Source organism: Triticum aestivum, chromosome 4D, assembly GCF_018294505.1.
Source record: "Triticum aestivum cultivar Chinese Spring chromosome 4D, IWGSC CS RefSeq v2.1, whole genome shotgun sequence".
In the NCBI taxonomy this organism is placed as follows: Eukaryota; Viridiplantae; Streptophyta; class Magnoliopsida; order Poales; family Poaceae; genus Triticum; species Triticum aestivum.
The window spans coordinates 145,797,740-145,813,266 of NC_057805.1; the positions used below are offsets into that span (position 1 = coordinate 145,797,740).

The window sequence follows — 15,527 nt, forward strand, 5'->3', positions numbered from 1 at the left end:
TTTTACAATCATTTTATAGCAAGTTTATATCATTTTTCTGGGACTAACCTATTGACCCAGTGCCAGTTGCTGTTTTTTGCTTGTTTTTTACATTGCAGGAAATCAATATCAAATGGAGTCCAAACACCGCGAAACTTGCTGGAGATTTTTTTATGGACTAGAACACCCAAGATGGGCAGAGCAGCACCTGGGGGCCCAGGCGTGCCCAGGTGGGTTGTGCCCACCTCGGTGGCCTCCCGCACCCCCTCTTTACCCTATAAATTCACAAATATTCCAAAACCCTTCGGGGTTAACCTAGATCAGATGTTCCACCCCCGCAAGGTTGTTTAGCCACCGAAAACCAATCTAGACCCTTTTCGGCACCCTGCCGGAGGAGGGAATCATCTCCGGTGGCCATCTTCATCATCCCAGCGGCCACCACGATGAGAAGGGGGTAGTCCACCCTCGGGGCTGAGGGTTTGTACCAGTAGCTATTTGTTTAATCTCTCTCTCTCGTGTTCTTGAGATGTCATGATCTTGATGTATCGCGGGCTATGTTAATATAGTCGGATCATATGGTGTTTCCCCCTCTCTATCTTGTTGTGATGAATTGAGTTTTCCCTTTGAGATTTTGTTGTTATCGGATTGAATACTTCTATGGATTTGAGAACACTTGATATATGTCTTGCAATTGAATACTCGTGCTGACCATGGGGTATCGTATTGATTCACTTGATATATGTTTTGGCACTCAACTCGCGGATTCCCGAGGTGACATTGGGGTAATCTATGAATAGCGGTTGATGCACGTTCTTGTCTTTGTTTCTCTGGTAGAAATCTTGGGGCACTCTTTGAAGTTCTTTGTGTTGGATTGAGTATTATGTATATGAATTTGCTTTGGTGTTATTTTAGTATGAACTCTAGGATAGATTGAACGGAAAGAATAGCTTTGTGTTATTTTAGTACAGACTCTTGAATAGATCGAATGGAAAGAATAGCTTTGAGGTGGTTTCGTACCCTATAATCAATTTATTCTTATGTTCTCCGCTAGATAGGAACTTTGGAGTGATACTTCGTCGCACTTTGAGGGATGGTTATATGATCCAATTATATTAGCACTGTAGAGAGATTGCACTAGCGAAAGTACGGACCCTAGGCCTCATTTTCAAGCATTGCAATACCGTTTTTGTGCCCGTTTACTATTTGCTACCTTGCTGTTTTTATTTATTCAGATTATAAAAATATATTTCTACCATCCATATTACACTTTTATCACCATCTCTTCACCGAACTAGTCCACCTATACAATTTGCCATTGCATTGGGTGTGTTGGGGACACAAGAGATTTCTTGTATTTGGTTGCAGGTTCGTTTGAGAGAGACCATATTCATCCTACACCTCTCACGGATTGATAAACCTTAGGTCATCCACTTGAGGGAAAATTGCTACTCTCCTACAAAACTCTGCGCTTGGAGGCCTAACACGTGTCTACAAGAATAAAGTCGCATAGTAGACATCAAGCTCTTTTCTAGCGCCGTTGCCGGGGAGGTGAGTGCATGAAGGTATATCTTTAGATCTTGCAATTGGATCTTTTAGTTTCTTGTTTTATCACTGGTTTGGTTTATAAAAAGAAAACTACAAAAAATGGAATTGAGGTTGCATCATATTATTGATCATCTTTACAATATCTTTCTTGAAAATGATGGATCGGAAAATTGTGCTCAATTGTTAGAAGAAGAAGTCAATAAAATGACTGGCACAAAATATTTGAATGATGAGCATGATTCCAATGTTGTTAGTATAAATTCTTTGAACATCCATGATGCTAATGATATGCAAAGGTACAAGCTTGGGGATGCTATATTTGATGAATATGATATTTTTAGTCCCCCAAGTTTTTATGAGAAAATTTATTATGATGATTGCATGCCTCCTATTTATCATGATTATATTGATGAAAGTGGATTTGGAGAGGACATGACTTTATTTAATGACGAATCCACTATTTTGGAGGAGGTTGCAATTGAGTATGAACACAAAGTTCCTATCTATGATGATTATGGTGATGACAAGTATGCTACAAAGAATTATGATAACCATGAAACTTGTCATCATGATTTTAATTTTCAGTCTCATGATAGTTATTTTGTAGAGTTTGCTCCCACTACTTTTCATGAGAATAAATTTGCTTATGTGGAGAGTAGGAAAATTTGTATGCTTATGTATCATGAAAAGAATGCTTTATGTGATCGCTATATTGTAGGATTCATTCATGATGCTACTGAAAATTACTATGAGAGAGGAACATATGCTTTTACATATTGCAATAATATCAAGTTTCCTCCTATGTGTTGAAAGTTTTGAAGTTATGCTTGTTTTCCCTTCCTATGCTAGTTGATTCTTGTTCCCGTAAGTTATTTGCTCACAAAATCCCTATGCATTGGAAGTGGGTTAGACTTAAATGTGCTTGCCATGTGATTCATGATGCTCTTGTTATGCGAGCATTATTGAAATCATCATGCCTAGCTTAAAAGGCATTAAAGAAAAGCGCTTGTTGGGAGACAACCCAACACTTTTAACTACTGTTTTTATGTGTTAACATGATTAAGATACTGTAGTAATCATGTTTTATTGCTTTTGTTTCAATAAAGTGCCAAGTAAAGCCTTCGGGATCATGTTGGGTGATAGTTGATTTGACCCTGCTGAAAAACAGAAACTTTTGCACTCACGAATACAGGTCTCATTTTTAACACAAAACTGCTTTTGAGTTGATTCGTTTTGCACAAGTTTAATATACAAATTTCCCACGTGTTCCTATTTTTTTCATAATTTTTGGTGTAGCAGAAGTATGGTAGTTATCCAGATCATTACAGACTGTTCTGTTTTTGATAGATTCTATTTTCAATGCATAGTTTGCTTGCTTTCTAGTTTCTATGGCTTATATTGCTCAATATAAATTGTGGAAATGATACGCTAGAGTAGGAATTGTGTGAGAACAATTATGAATCTTATCTTTGACAGTACCAAAAGTGAAATGGTTTGCTCTTTATCATACTAACCTATCTCACGAAGTTCCGTTAAGTTTTGTGTGATTGAAGTTTTCAAGTTTTGGGTGAGATATCGATATGAGGAGAATAAGGATTGATAATACCCCGAGCTTGGGGATTCCCAAGGCACCCCAAGATAATATTCAAGGAATATCCAAGCAACTAAGCTTGGGGATGCCCCGGAAGGCATCCCCTCTTTCGTCTCCAACATTATCGGTAACCTCACTTGGAGCTATGTTTTCATTCGTCACATGATATGTGTTTTGCTTGGAGCGTCAATTTATTTTGTTAAGAATTTACTTGCTGATTATTTAGAATAATGTTTTGCATCTTTTATTTCAATAAAAGTGGCATTGATAGCCTTTGCCATGCTTATCTTGCAAGTATACATGTTGCTGTTTGAAAACAAAAAGTTTATTGATGTTGCAAAAATTCCCGAGGAAAGTCAAAATGTGATAAAATGTTGAAACTTTTTGCATAATAAGCTCTAATAAATTTTCTACAGTGTGGTAGAATTTCATAATGTTTGGAGTTGAATAAGTATTAATATTCTTGCATTCTTTACAGACTGTACTGTTTTGGCAGATTGCTGTTATGTTTGCATTGTTTGCATTTGCTTGCTTGTTTAATGAATCTATTTGAGGATAGGAGTATTAAATATGCAGAGGCATTTAGTATGCAATGTTGAATAATAATTTTAGTGATTTGCTACACTAGAGAATGATAAAGCTTTTGCATTGGTTTATACTAACTTATCTCACGAGTTCTTTTTGAATTTTGTGTGGATGAAGCTTTTGAGATTTAGGAAAACCGTGATATGAGAGGAATTAAGGAGATACAAGAGCTCAAGCTTGGGGATGCCCAAGGTACCCCAAGATAATATTTCAATAAGTCTCAAGCATCTAAGCTTGGGGATGCCCCGGTAGGCATCCCACCTTTCTTCTTCAACAATTATCGGTTAAGCCTAAGTTTTTGCTTCTTCACATGATTTGTGCTATTCTTAGAATGTCATTTTATTTTGTTTTACTTTCTGCTTTAATAAAATACTTAGATCCTAAAGTTTTTTAAATAAAATAGATTCCTTAAATAGTTGCCAAGGAGGCTAAGTAAGCGGCACTCACATCCCGTCAACGAAGCTCTTTTCTTTGGAATTGCTCTTGTGCTTCACTTATATCCTATGAGTAAATTGTTGAATAAATTGAATGTCAGAAAGTTGAAATTATATCATGCCTAGTGGTAGCTTCACATTGGGTTCAGAAAGTGAAATCTTTTGAGGCCTGACAATCACAAGATTGGTCATACAAGCAATTCACGAATAATTAGTATAAGGAAGAGAACTTTCACATGCAAATACACTTTCCTAGAAATCTTTTGTGATTGTGAGCCCCATCAAAATATTATATGCCAAAATTGTTGACGTTGGACAAGGAAGACAACATAATGATTTATGTTTGTTCATATTCACAGAGAAGTTATATTGTCATAGATCCTTCAACATGTGGTGCTTGCCCCCCATCTTTGCTAGCCAAAAATTCCGCACCAAGTAGAGATACTACTTGTGCATCCAAAAACCCTTAAACCCAAATCTTATTTTCAAGAGTCCACCATACCTACCTAAGGATTGAGCAAGATCCTTCAAGTAAGTTGTCATCGGTGCAATAAGGCAATAAAAATTGCTTCTAAAAGTGTTAGATCATTTAGTGTAAGAGAAAATTGAGCATTGTACGAACTTGTGATGGCAAAGAATAAAAGCGACAGACTGCATAATAAAGGTTGCTATCATAAGGGGCAATATAACGTGACGTTCTTTTGCACTAAGGGGTTGAGCATACAAACAAATAAGCGCATGGCAACCTGCTTCCCTCTGCGAAGGGCCTATCTTTTACTTTTCAGTATTTATTTTATGCAAAGAGTCAAAGTTATTCTCTCTATTCCTTTTTATTTTTCTCTTTTGGAAAGCATCATGTGGTGAGGAAAGATCTAGGCACATTGTCCAGTTGAATATGGGTGGCATGAGTTATTATTGTTGACATCACCCTTGAGGTGAATACGTTGGGAGGCAAAACAATAAGCCCCTATCTTTCTATGTGTCGGTTGAAAGATTTTGCTCATGCGTATGCGGCGAGTGTTAGCAATCATAGAAGACTATACGATAGTTGAGTATGTGGAGCACTTACTTAAACTCTCTTGAATAAGTTGAATTGTAATTGCTTGGTGACTAAGAACATAGGTTGTTGAGTTTCAAGAGAGTTCATTGTTTGAACCTTAACATATGAATTAGTTGCTACTATAACATGAGAAGTTTTATAAGAAAGAATTGATGTTATGATTCTAGGAAGAGTGATTGAAATTGTCATTGATCAAACCTCTGCACTTCGCTAGCATTCACACTTCATAAATTATTTCTTTTATCATTTACCTACTCGCGGACGAGTAGGAATTAAGCTTGGGGATGCTGATACGTCTCCAACTTATCTATAATTGATGAAGTATTCATGCTGTTATTTTATCATTCTTGGATGTTTTACAATCATTTTATAGCAAATTTATATCATTTTTTGGGACTAACCTATTGAACCAGTGCCTAGTGCCCGTTGCTATTTTTTTGCTTTTTTTTACATCGCAAGAAATCAATATCAAACGGAGTCCAAACACCGCGAAACTTACTGGAGATTTTTTATGGACTAGAACACGCAAGATGGGCTAGAGCAGCACCTGGGGGTGCCCCGAGGGGGGCACAACTCACCAGGGCGCGCCTGGGGGCCCAGGCGCGCCCAGGTGGGTTGTGCCCACCTCGGTGGCCTCCCGCACCCCCTCTTTACCCTATAAATTCACAAGTATCCCAAAACCCTTCGGGCTTAACCTAGATCAGAAGTTCCGCCGCTGCAAGGCTCTGTAGCCACCGAAAACCAATCTAGACCCTATCTGGCGCACTGCCGGAGGGGGGAATCATCTCCGGTGGCCATCTTCATCATCCCAGTGGCTACCATGATGAGAATGGAGTACTCCACCCTTGGGGATGAGGGTTTGTACCAGTAGCTATGTGTTTAATCTCTCTCTCTCTCTCATGTTCTAGAGATGTCATGATCTTGATGTATCGTGGGCTATGTTAATATAGTCGAATCATATGGTGTTTTCCTCTCTCTATCTTGTTGTGATGAGTTGAGTTTTCCCTTTGAGAGTTCGTTGTTATCGGATTGAATACTACTATGGATTTGAGAACACTTGGTATATGTCTTGCAATTGAATACTCGTGGTGACAATGGGGTATCGTATTGATTCACTTTATATATGTTTTGGCACTCAACTCGCGGATTCCCGAGGTGACATTGGGGTAATCTATGCATAGGGGTTGATGCACGTTCTTGTCTTTGTTTCACCGGTAGAAATCTTGGGGCACTCTTTGAAGTTCTTTGTGTTGTATTGAGTATTATGAATATGAATTTGCTTTGGTGTTATTTTAGTATGAACTCTAGGATAGATCAAACAAAAAGTGTAGCTTTGTGTTATTTTAGTATGGACTCTTGAATAGATCGAACGGAAGGAATAGCTTTGAGGTGGTTTCGTACCCTACAAACAATTTATTCTTATGTTCTCCGCTAGATAGGAAATTTGGAGTGATTCTTCGTCGCACTTTGAGGGATGGTTATATGATCCAATTATATTAGCACTGTTGAGAGATTGCACTAGCGAAAGTATGGACCCTAGGCCTCATTTTCAAGCATTGCAATATTGTTTTTGTGCCTGTTTACCATTTTCTATGTTGTTGTTTTTATTTATTCAGATTATAAAAATATATTTCTACCATCCATATTACACTTTTATCACCATCTCTTCGCCGAACTAGTGCACCTATACAATTTGCCATTGTATTGGGTGTGTTGGGGATACAAAAGATTTCAGGGTCGTTTGAGAGAGGCCATCTTCATTCTACACCTCTCATGGATTGATAAATCTTAGGTCATCCACTTGAGGGAAAATTGCCACCATCCTACAAAACTCTGCGCTTGGAGGCCCAACACGTGTCTACAAGAATAAAGTTGCGTAGTAGACATCAACCCTCTCCAAGTCTTCCAAGGGGAAATAGCCCATCTACGACATCAAGGAGGGCACCCTACAGTCGTGCTCTTCCAAGGGGAAGGATCCCATCTGCGACAACATGGAGCACACCCAGGGTCCGTGCTCTTCCCACGAGAATGAGCCCATCTGTGACAAGTGAGGAAACCCATGTTTGTTTTGCCGTGCCTCTTCACAGGGGGGAACCCATGATTTGTTTTGTCGAGTCCCTTTTGTAGTGTAGTGAGAATATGTCCAGTTTTAATTGCTATATTTGGTTGTTTGCAGTATGCCTTGTTTATTTCAGTTGTTCACAATGTGATGCTCTATATGTGCAACTATTTTCTGTGCAGTACATTTTCATCAATACCAGTTTTAAACATACCGATCGGAATGCATATATTTGCTTGTTGTTAAGCCTGTTATAGCTAGCATATGCCTCTTTCAAAGTTTTTTGTTTGTTCGGTTGTTTGTGGTTAGCATATGCCCAGTTTCAAATGCTATCTTTGGTTGTTCGTAGGATGCCTTGTTTATTCCAGTTATTCGCAACGTGATGTTCTATATGTAAAAGTATGAACTGTGCAGTTCAATTTCATCAATACTAGTTTCAACAATACCACTATGAATGACTACAGTTGGTTGATGTTAAGCATGTTGTGGTTAACACGCCTTTCCTTTTTTATTTAACAATAACCAGTGTACATAGACCGGCACAATACCAATTTGAATGACTATATTTGCTTGTTGTTAAATGCTAGGCCTATTGCAGTTAACGCACCTTTCCACTTCTTGTTTTGCTAAACTAGTGTGCTTAAACCTGCACACCAAACCTATTGTTTAGAGATTATTTTGTCTACCAAGGATATATTTGGTTGATGTTTGGCCTATTGTGCTTAACATGCCTCTCGATGTACTTACACAGGAAAATTTTGGGAACGACTGGTGTTTTCCATCGAGGTTAGTTTCATCCCATGGCTTATATATACCCACTGTTTAGGATATCGGTAGCTAGTACCATATAGGCCGGGGGCTGATAAGGGACTAATCGGCGAATGGGAATTTTAACTAGATATATCTGTAACCCATTTATCGGTAGGTTAACTAGGGCCATATCTAATATATCTGAGGCTACATAGCAACATGCACTGCACTAAATGTCTAAATATGCAATCCTAGGCTACAAAGCAACAAGGAAGAGTGTTACCTTAATGTTCTGATGATGTCTAGATATACACCTAACAACAACAGTTAATCAGCCGATAATTTTAAAAATGCAATAAACTCCCTCCGGCCCATAATATAAGATTTTAATTCATCCAATATGTGAGTATATTGGATGTTATAAGATATTATATAGTGGGACAGAGGGAGTGTTCTACTACATCATTATGCAATTTTTGTTTAGCTTCTAATATTAACTTGGTGCTTTTAGGTACATATGTCATTGGTAAAGATCCGCACTTCGACCCTTTCTGCGTATGGGGCAATGAGATATTGATGAACCAGCATCAAGGGAGGAACCTGATAAAGATTGTTAGTAAAATGGGTCAAAAGATGCCAATTAAACTATTTGTTTACACTTTATCCAAGACAACAGCGAACTGCAGGATGGTAAATAAGAACTCTGCAGCCTTCTTTTTATTGCCCATAATGAGTTGTGTTAGATGACAATGTCTGAATCTTTTTCCTTTGTAGTTGTTCCCAAAGCATTTTACTCAGGATTACCTCTCAAACTACATGATTGGTGGGCATGCAAAGGCTAAAGTATTTCTACCAGAACACGATGACTACCTAGATGTGTTCATGAAGACAGTGAAGGATGGGCAGTCGGCCATCACAAGGGGTTGGACTAGAGTCATGCATGGCTTCTGCATGGAGGAGGGCACAATATGGGCATTTCGCTTCACCTTGTCCAGCAACCAGAATATATTTCGCCTCTTTCTTTACCGTCTTTAATAGTACAAGTATACAACTGTGGTTCATAATTCTTTATTTGGTGCTTATGTAATTCTTGAACATATGTACCTTTGAATCAAATAATGCATTGGTTGTTTGAACCTGATGGATATGAATAAAGCTATAGCATACTTTCAAATTCAAATTCAGTACAATTTCAAATAGCAGCAATTAAATTAGGGTGAAATTACGCTCTGCAGGTCGTTATGGCCCACATGGTCGGTAAAACACAAACATGTGTGATATACACCATAATCCGACACGGTTCATAGAGAGGAAACATGTGCGAGCATGCACACTGTTTCCATTTGCAAAGCGTGTGTGATGTCAGACAATATCACAAACGGTGTGAGCAACTTAATTGTTTGTGATATTTGCCTTATCGTAGATGATTTACAATCATGAACTATTTCTGATGTGGTACGCATCATAAATGTTGCACCACAGAATAGCGTGTGCGATAGTTATCATGTATGACACTGTTACGACGGTCTGACATTTCGTAATCCTATCCGACACACGTACGATGATTAGCTAATCTTCTTAATTAGTTGTCGCATACGGTTAGGGAAAAGTGATGTGTGTGATTGTCTTCTTATCATACACGTTCTACAATCGTAAATTATTTGAGATGGGCCGCGCATCATAAACATAGCACCACAGAATACCGACTGCGATCCTAATGCCAGCACATACGAGTAGCAATGATGGAGTGTTGGGATATTAGATATATCCCAAACAGTTGTGTGAAGAATCGCGTTTGGGATAGGTGCGGGCATCGCATATGTTGTTCTAGAAAACGTATGCATTCCTACTCCCCATCCCCGACGATTTCTAGGTCGTGTGGGAAGGACCCCCCTAACGCCCACACTCACAAGGTGACGGTTTAAGATTGCATCGCGGAAAGGGGTTAAAATCGTTTGTATAGCACCTCGTTCTACCAGTGGTTGAAAAATTCTTCAATCGTCGTGCACCCCGCACCCCTTTGCTGTCGTCACCGAGGTCCTTGGATCATCCTCATTGACTCCAGCGTGCCCTCGCCACCGGATTCCTCCGCTGTTGCCACCATAGAGAATCTTCACCGAGTTAGGGTAAGATTCGATACCCTCTGTGCTCCGAAATCTGATTCAATGCACGGATGGTTTCGCCTAGATCTTGCTACTACTTGCACTTCGTTATCTACTAGAAAATTCCTAGAATTAGCTCGAATTACAATTTTAAGTTTAGGGTTTCTCAGATTTCATCTCGGATTGACCGAATCAAAACAACCCGGCATCACCGATTTGGCTTCGGCCATTGCACATAGTACAATTCGGTGAAACCAAGCGGTGTGGTGTCAGCGAGTTTTTTTTGTAGCATCATGTGCACTTCGATGGAACTAGGAGCAGCTTCGCTCTAACCAAAATGCAAACCCTAGTTTGAGTTGTTGCCTCGATGCTGCCAAGAATTTCAAATAGGTAACTCCAAAATGCTCTCTATCAAAACTTAAAACTGAAGTTTGAATTCGAATATTTTCAAAAATAGTTGTGTTATGTGATGCTCGTCCACTCCACTCTACTTATTCTAATTCACAAGGCCAGTTGTCAGCATGTTAGAGGCAAGTAACGGTCAGAACCCAAGTGTTGACTTGGATGTAGGAACAAGTGCAGAAGAGAGTAATCATGAGGGAGAGAGGAGGTCTCCTAATTTGCCTCCTACTGCCACAAGCGCAAGGAAGAAGAGAAATAATGATGATGATGATGAGGATTTCCTTGTTGAGGAAGTTACTTCCAAGGAGAAGAAAACTGTGCTAGCCAAGGAATATGGCACAGCTAGTAGTTCAAGGCCAGCCAAGGCAAGTCTATGGCCAAAGTGGCCGAGAAGAGAAGGGGGAGGAAACAAACAGCTCATGTGGTTTTCAAACCCACATCTATGAGGAGGGAAGAGGAACCAACTGCCAATTGATAACCCACAAGTATAGGGGATCGTTTGTAGCTTTTTTCGATAAATAAGAGTGTCGAACCCAGCAAGGAGTTAAAGGTAGAACAAATATTCCCTTAAGTTCTATCGACCACTGATACAACTCTACGCACACTTTACGTTTGCTTTACCTAGACCAAGTATAAAACTATTTGGTACGTGAAAGGATAAGTTTGCAAGAATAAAACTAGAAGTACTTTGCAAGAATAAAACTACAAGTAAAATGCAAGACAATAAAAGTAGATAGCTTTTGTCAACAAGAAAGTCATTTGTCCCTAGGTGATCGATAACTAAACCGGTGATCATTGTTGCAGTTTTATATGAGGGAGAGGCATGAGCTAACATACTTTCTCTACTTGGATCATATGCACTTATGATTGGAACTATAGCAAGCATCCGCAACTACTAAAGGTCATTAAGGTCGTGAAACCCAACCATAGCATTAAGTATCAAGTCCACTTTATCCCATACGCAATTACCCCCAAACTCGGATCTGTGCTTCTGTCACTCACGCCACCCACCATAAGCGAACCATTAACACATTGCAACACCCTACAATGGGGATCCCTTCGTTTGCGCATCACAGAGTACACCGTAGGACAGCACCAAAATAAAATATACAAATCAAACCAATCATGATCACCGTAGGATAAAACACATCTACTCAACCATCATACGATAGCCATAGATCATTGGGAAATAATATATAGCGTTGAGCACCATGTTTAAGTAGAGATTACAACGGGGACAAGAGGTGTTACACCGTTGCATAGCGGGGAGAAAGTTGGTGTCGACGGTAGCAAGATTGTTGATGTAGATCGTTGTCACGATCCTTGCACCGGTGGCGCTCCGGTGCCACCAGGAGAGAGGGGGAGAGAGCCCCCTCCTTCTTCTTCCTTGGCCTCCCCCTAGATGGGAGGAGAGTTCCCCCTGTGGTGCATGGCCTCCATGGCGTCGGAGGGGCGGGAGCCCCTTTGAGATTGGATCTATCCCTCTGTTCTCTTCTGTTTGGCGTTCCGGTTTTCTGGCGCTTCACCGTTGCTTGAATTCCCAGAGATCCGTAACCCGATTGCGCTGAGATTTTAACATGATTTTTTCTGGATATAGGCTTCATTGGGCCCGAAGTAGAGCTCTAACCAACTTACGAGGAGGGCACAACCCATCACCACGCGCCTGGGCTGCCTGGCGGGCCCAGGTGTCTTGTGGTGGCTGTGGGCCCCCGTTTGCGTTGATTCCACCTCCCAATATCAAAAATATTCCAAAATAATTCTCCATAAATTTTAATCGTGTTTGGACTTTGTTTGATATGGATATTCGGCGAAACAAAAAACATGCAACAAACAGGAACTCACACTGGGCACTGGATCAATAGGTTAGTCCAATAAATCTTATAAAATGTTGCCAAAAGTATGTGAAAATTGTATAATATTGGCATGAAACTGTCGGTGTACAAAAGTAGGGGCCTTCTGTATCCCTTTACTTGTGCAAGGGCAGTTGTAGCCACGCCTGCGGCCACGCATGGCGGGGCAGAGGAAGCAAAGATACAAGACTACCAGGGCGGCACTCAAGCCAGAGGCATGAAGAACAAGGGAGCAAGATGGGTCTCCCCCGGCAACACCCTTGCCGGGGTGGCCTGCGTAGCCCCGGCAAGAGCCTTGCCGGGGCAACTTGCCCAACATCAGCAAGGCCACCACCCTTGAGCCTAAGAGTTCCGACACCATCGACAACACTAGGAACCAAGGCTCGGGAGGCGCCTGCATGGTGGCATGCGGATCTTTGTGAAGACCGAAGGCCTGCAAGACTAGATGAGAACCAGAAGACAAAAGCCCCCCGGCAAGACCCTTGTTGGGGACGCCCATGAGACCCCCGGCAAGATCCTTGCCGGGGACGCCCACAAGACCCCGGCAAGACCCTTGTCGCGGACATCTGCAGGGCCGCAGTCAGGCCCACACCTACCGAGGCTTCGCTGCCTCGCACCCGTTCCGACGTGGCGACCGGCCCGCCAGCTAGGCGAGCACCTGCGTGGCAGCATGTAGCTTCTAGGCCAACTAGCCAAGCACCTGTGTGGTGGCATGCAGATCTTCGTGAAGACCCTGCCACCGCACCAGCTCACCAGCCAGCCAGCGTGGCGCTGCATGCCTCGTCAGCTTGGACGCGCGTCGGAGTGAGGCGAGGCGGCGACGGACGGGACGAGCTTCTTTGCCGTCCCCGATAAAGCAAGAGGGCACGTTGGCAGCGCATTAAATGCGTTTGTCCTATGGTGCCAGGCGATAGACTTGTACACTGTACATACTTTCCACCTCTTGTGTGCCGTTGTGGCGACCCCTTTGACGTATAAAAGGAGGCCCGAGGCATACCGAGGAAGTATTCGGACTTTTTGGGCTAGGCATGCACCGCAGCTAGTTTAGGAGCTCAAGAACACCAAATATACACCAAAGCAGGACTAGGGTATTACGCATCGTTTGCGGCCCGAACCTGGATAAAATCCCCTCGTGTTGATCTTCTAGACCCGCTCTTTGCACAGCCCCGCGCCCCGCCAACCGTAGTAGGGATTCCATGTGATCCCATAGTTGTCGTTCTTGAGCCCCGACATCTTTGAAGCGCCAGGTAGGGGGCACAAGCTATGAAAAATCTGGTTTAGAAGTTAGCTCATCGATTTCTTCATCGCGATGGCTCGAGAGAAGAAGGCGACATCGATCAGCCATGCTCTGGTGCCATCAGCTAGGTGAGGCGGTGTTGTCCGCAGCCGCAACAACCCTCCACGTGACGACGGAAAAGCTAAATCACGCAAAACCTTGAGCAATTTCTTCTTTTTAAAAGGTTACCCTCCTCAAAAAATCTGGCCCCTTGCATGGAAAACCTGTACGCAATGGAAGCCTTCCGCTATTGGCAACGCCTTTGTTCTGTTTCGAGTCCGCTCAACAGTTCAAGCGGCCGCACTGAGAACGGCAAGGTGGCTTGCCCGGCAGCAAGCGCCCCCCGGCAGGCTGCTAAGGATCTGTTCCTCAAAGCGCCATAACATGGGTTTACGTGCCAGCAAACCTATCCAACTAGGCATGGGGTGTATACATACAAGGAAAGATCGAACAAGAAGATAGCATGCTTCATTTCAAAGTACCGCAGAGTTATATTACATCAATAGTTGTTGCGGTTCTAACTTAAGAAAAAATTGTCTTGGTCATGAACTCACAGCGGCAATGAGAAACGGGGTGCCTATTCCCGGCGCTGGCCCTCCATCCTCTTGACTCCGTCGACGCAGCTGATGATGGGCTCGATACATTCCTCGAGCACCGCGAGGTCCACATCCTCCGGCAGGCTCTCCAACGCGTTGGCAAAGTCAACACTGGGGTTCCAGAACGCCACCTTGGTGAGCACCTTGGTTAGGGCGCCCCGGCAGAGCCTCCGGGACTAGTTGGCTAGATAAGCTGCTCGATTGGAGCGGAGCTGCTCCAGAGCTTCGAGGACACCCTCGAAGAACAAGGTCAGCCTGGCGTTGGGGCTTATGTTCACCTCCGGGGAGTACCTGAAGCTCGGCATGCCCATGGCGGCCAGCTGCGTGGTGAGCCTCTCTGCAACGTCGACGAGGCGGCTGATCCAGAGGTTTACGCTCTTCACGTAATCCTTGTGGGCGGCGGCGTCATCGCTCCGCAGCTGCTTCTCGTCCTCCAGGGCCTTGTTCAGGGTCTCCTCATGAGCCCTGGCCTCCGAAAGCTTCCCCTCCAAGCCGTCCAGTTTCAGCTTCAGATCATTGATGGAGTCGTTGGCCTCGGAGAGCAGCCTGGCCTTGTCAGAGATGGCGACCTGCGCATCCGCCAGAGTGCGGTTGGCCATGTCCCTCTCCTCTGTCAGCTCCGAGACCTTCTTCTTCAGCTCCTCCCGCTCCCGCTCCAGCTTCTTCACCTTGCCGGTGTGGTCCAGGGCCAGAGCATTGAGTGCGTCTTTGTGCTTCTGCTCCAGCTCCTGGGTCCGCTGCGCGACGATCTTCCCGATTTCCTCGTCCTTGCCATGGAGCGTGGCAGCAAGCGCCTGCTCACGAGCAACGAGGTCTTCCTCCTGGCTGTTCATTAGAGCCTGCTGCTGCTGCTGCTGCCGGGCAGCCTCGTCCTTGGCGGCCTGATCCTTTGCCACCTGCTGGGCCTTCTCGATATCGACCTGCTTCAGGATGAGCTCTCGCTTGCGCTCATCCAGCTCACCCTGGGCAACCCTCAGTTCATCCCAGGCCTCACCAAACCAGACCTGCGTCTGAGCGACGTGCTCCTCAAAATCCGCCTCCGTCTTGTCCACCACCGCCATCCTTGATTTCACTTTGTCTTGGCGGGCACAGTGGAGTGCCTGGAGCTTCTAGAACTTGACGCTCATGGCTCGGAGAAGCTGCTCCTCTTGGGAACCGTCGCCGCTGGTGCTCGGTTCGTCAACAACCTAGAGCCCGGCGGTGGCGAGCGCCTCGCCATCAAACACCTCCCCCTCGGTTGGCGCTCTGGTGCTTGCCATCCCCGGGAGGCGGACGAATAGATCGTCGCCCACCTTCAA

General features: G+C 43.4%; 1 pseudogene; it reads right to left on the reverse strand.

Annotated features, from left to right (window-relative positions):
- The window catches only part of LOC123096781 (uncharacterized), an 81,620-nt pseudogene extending 66,330 nt beyond the window's left edge, over positions 1-15,290 (reverse strand).
- Between the last annotated feature and the right edge of the window lie 237 nt (positions 15,291-15,527).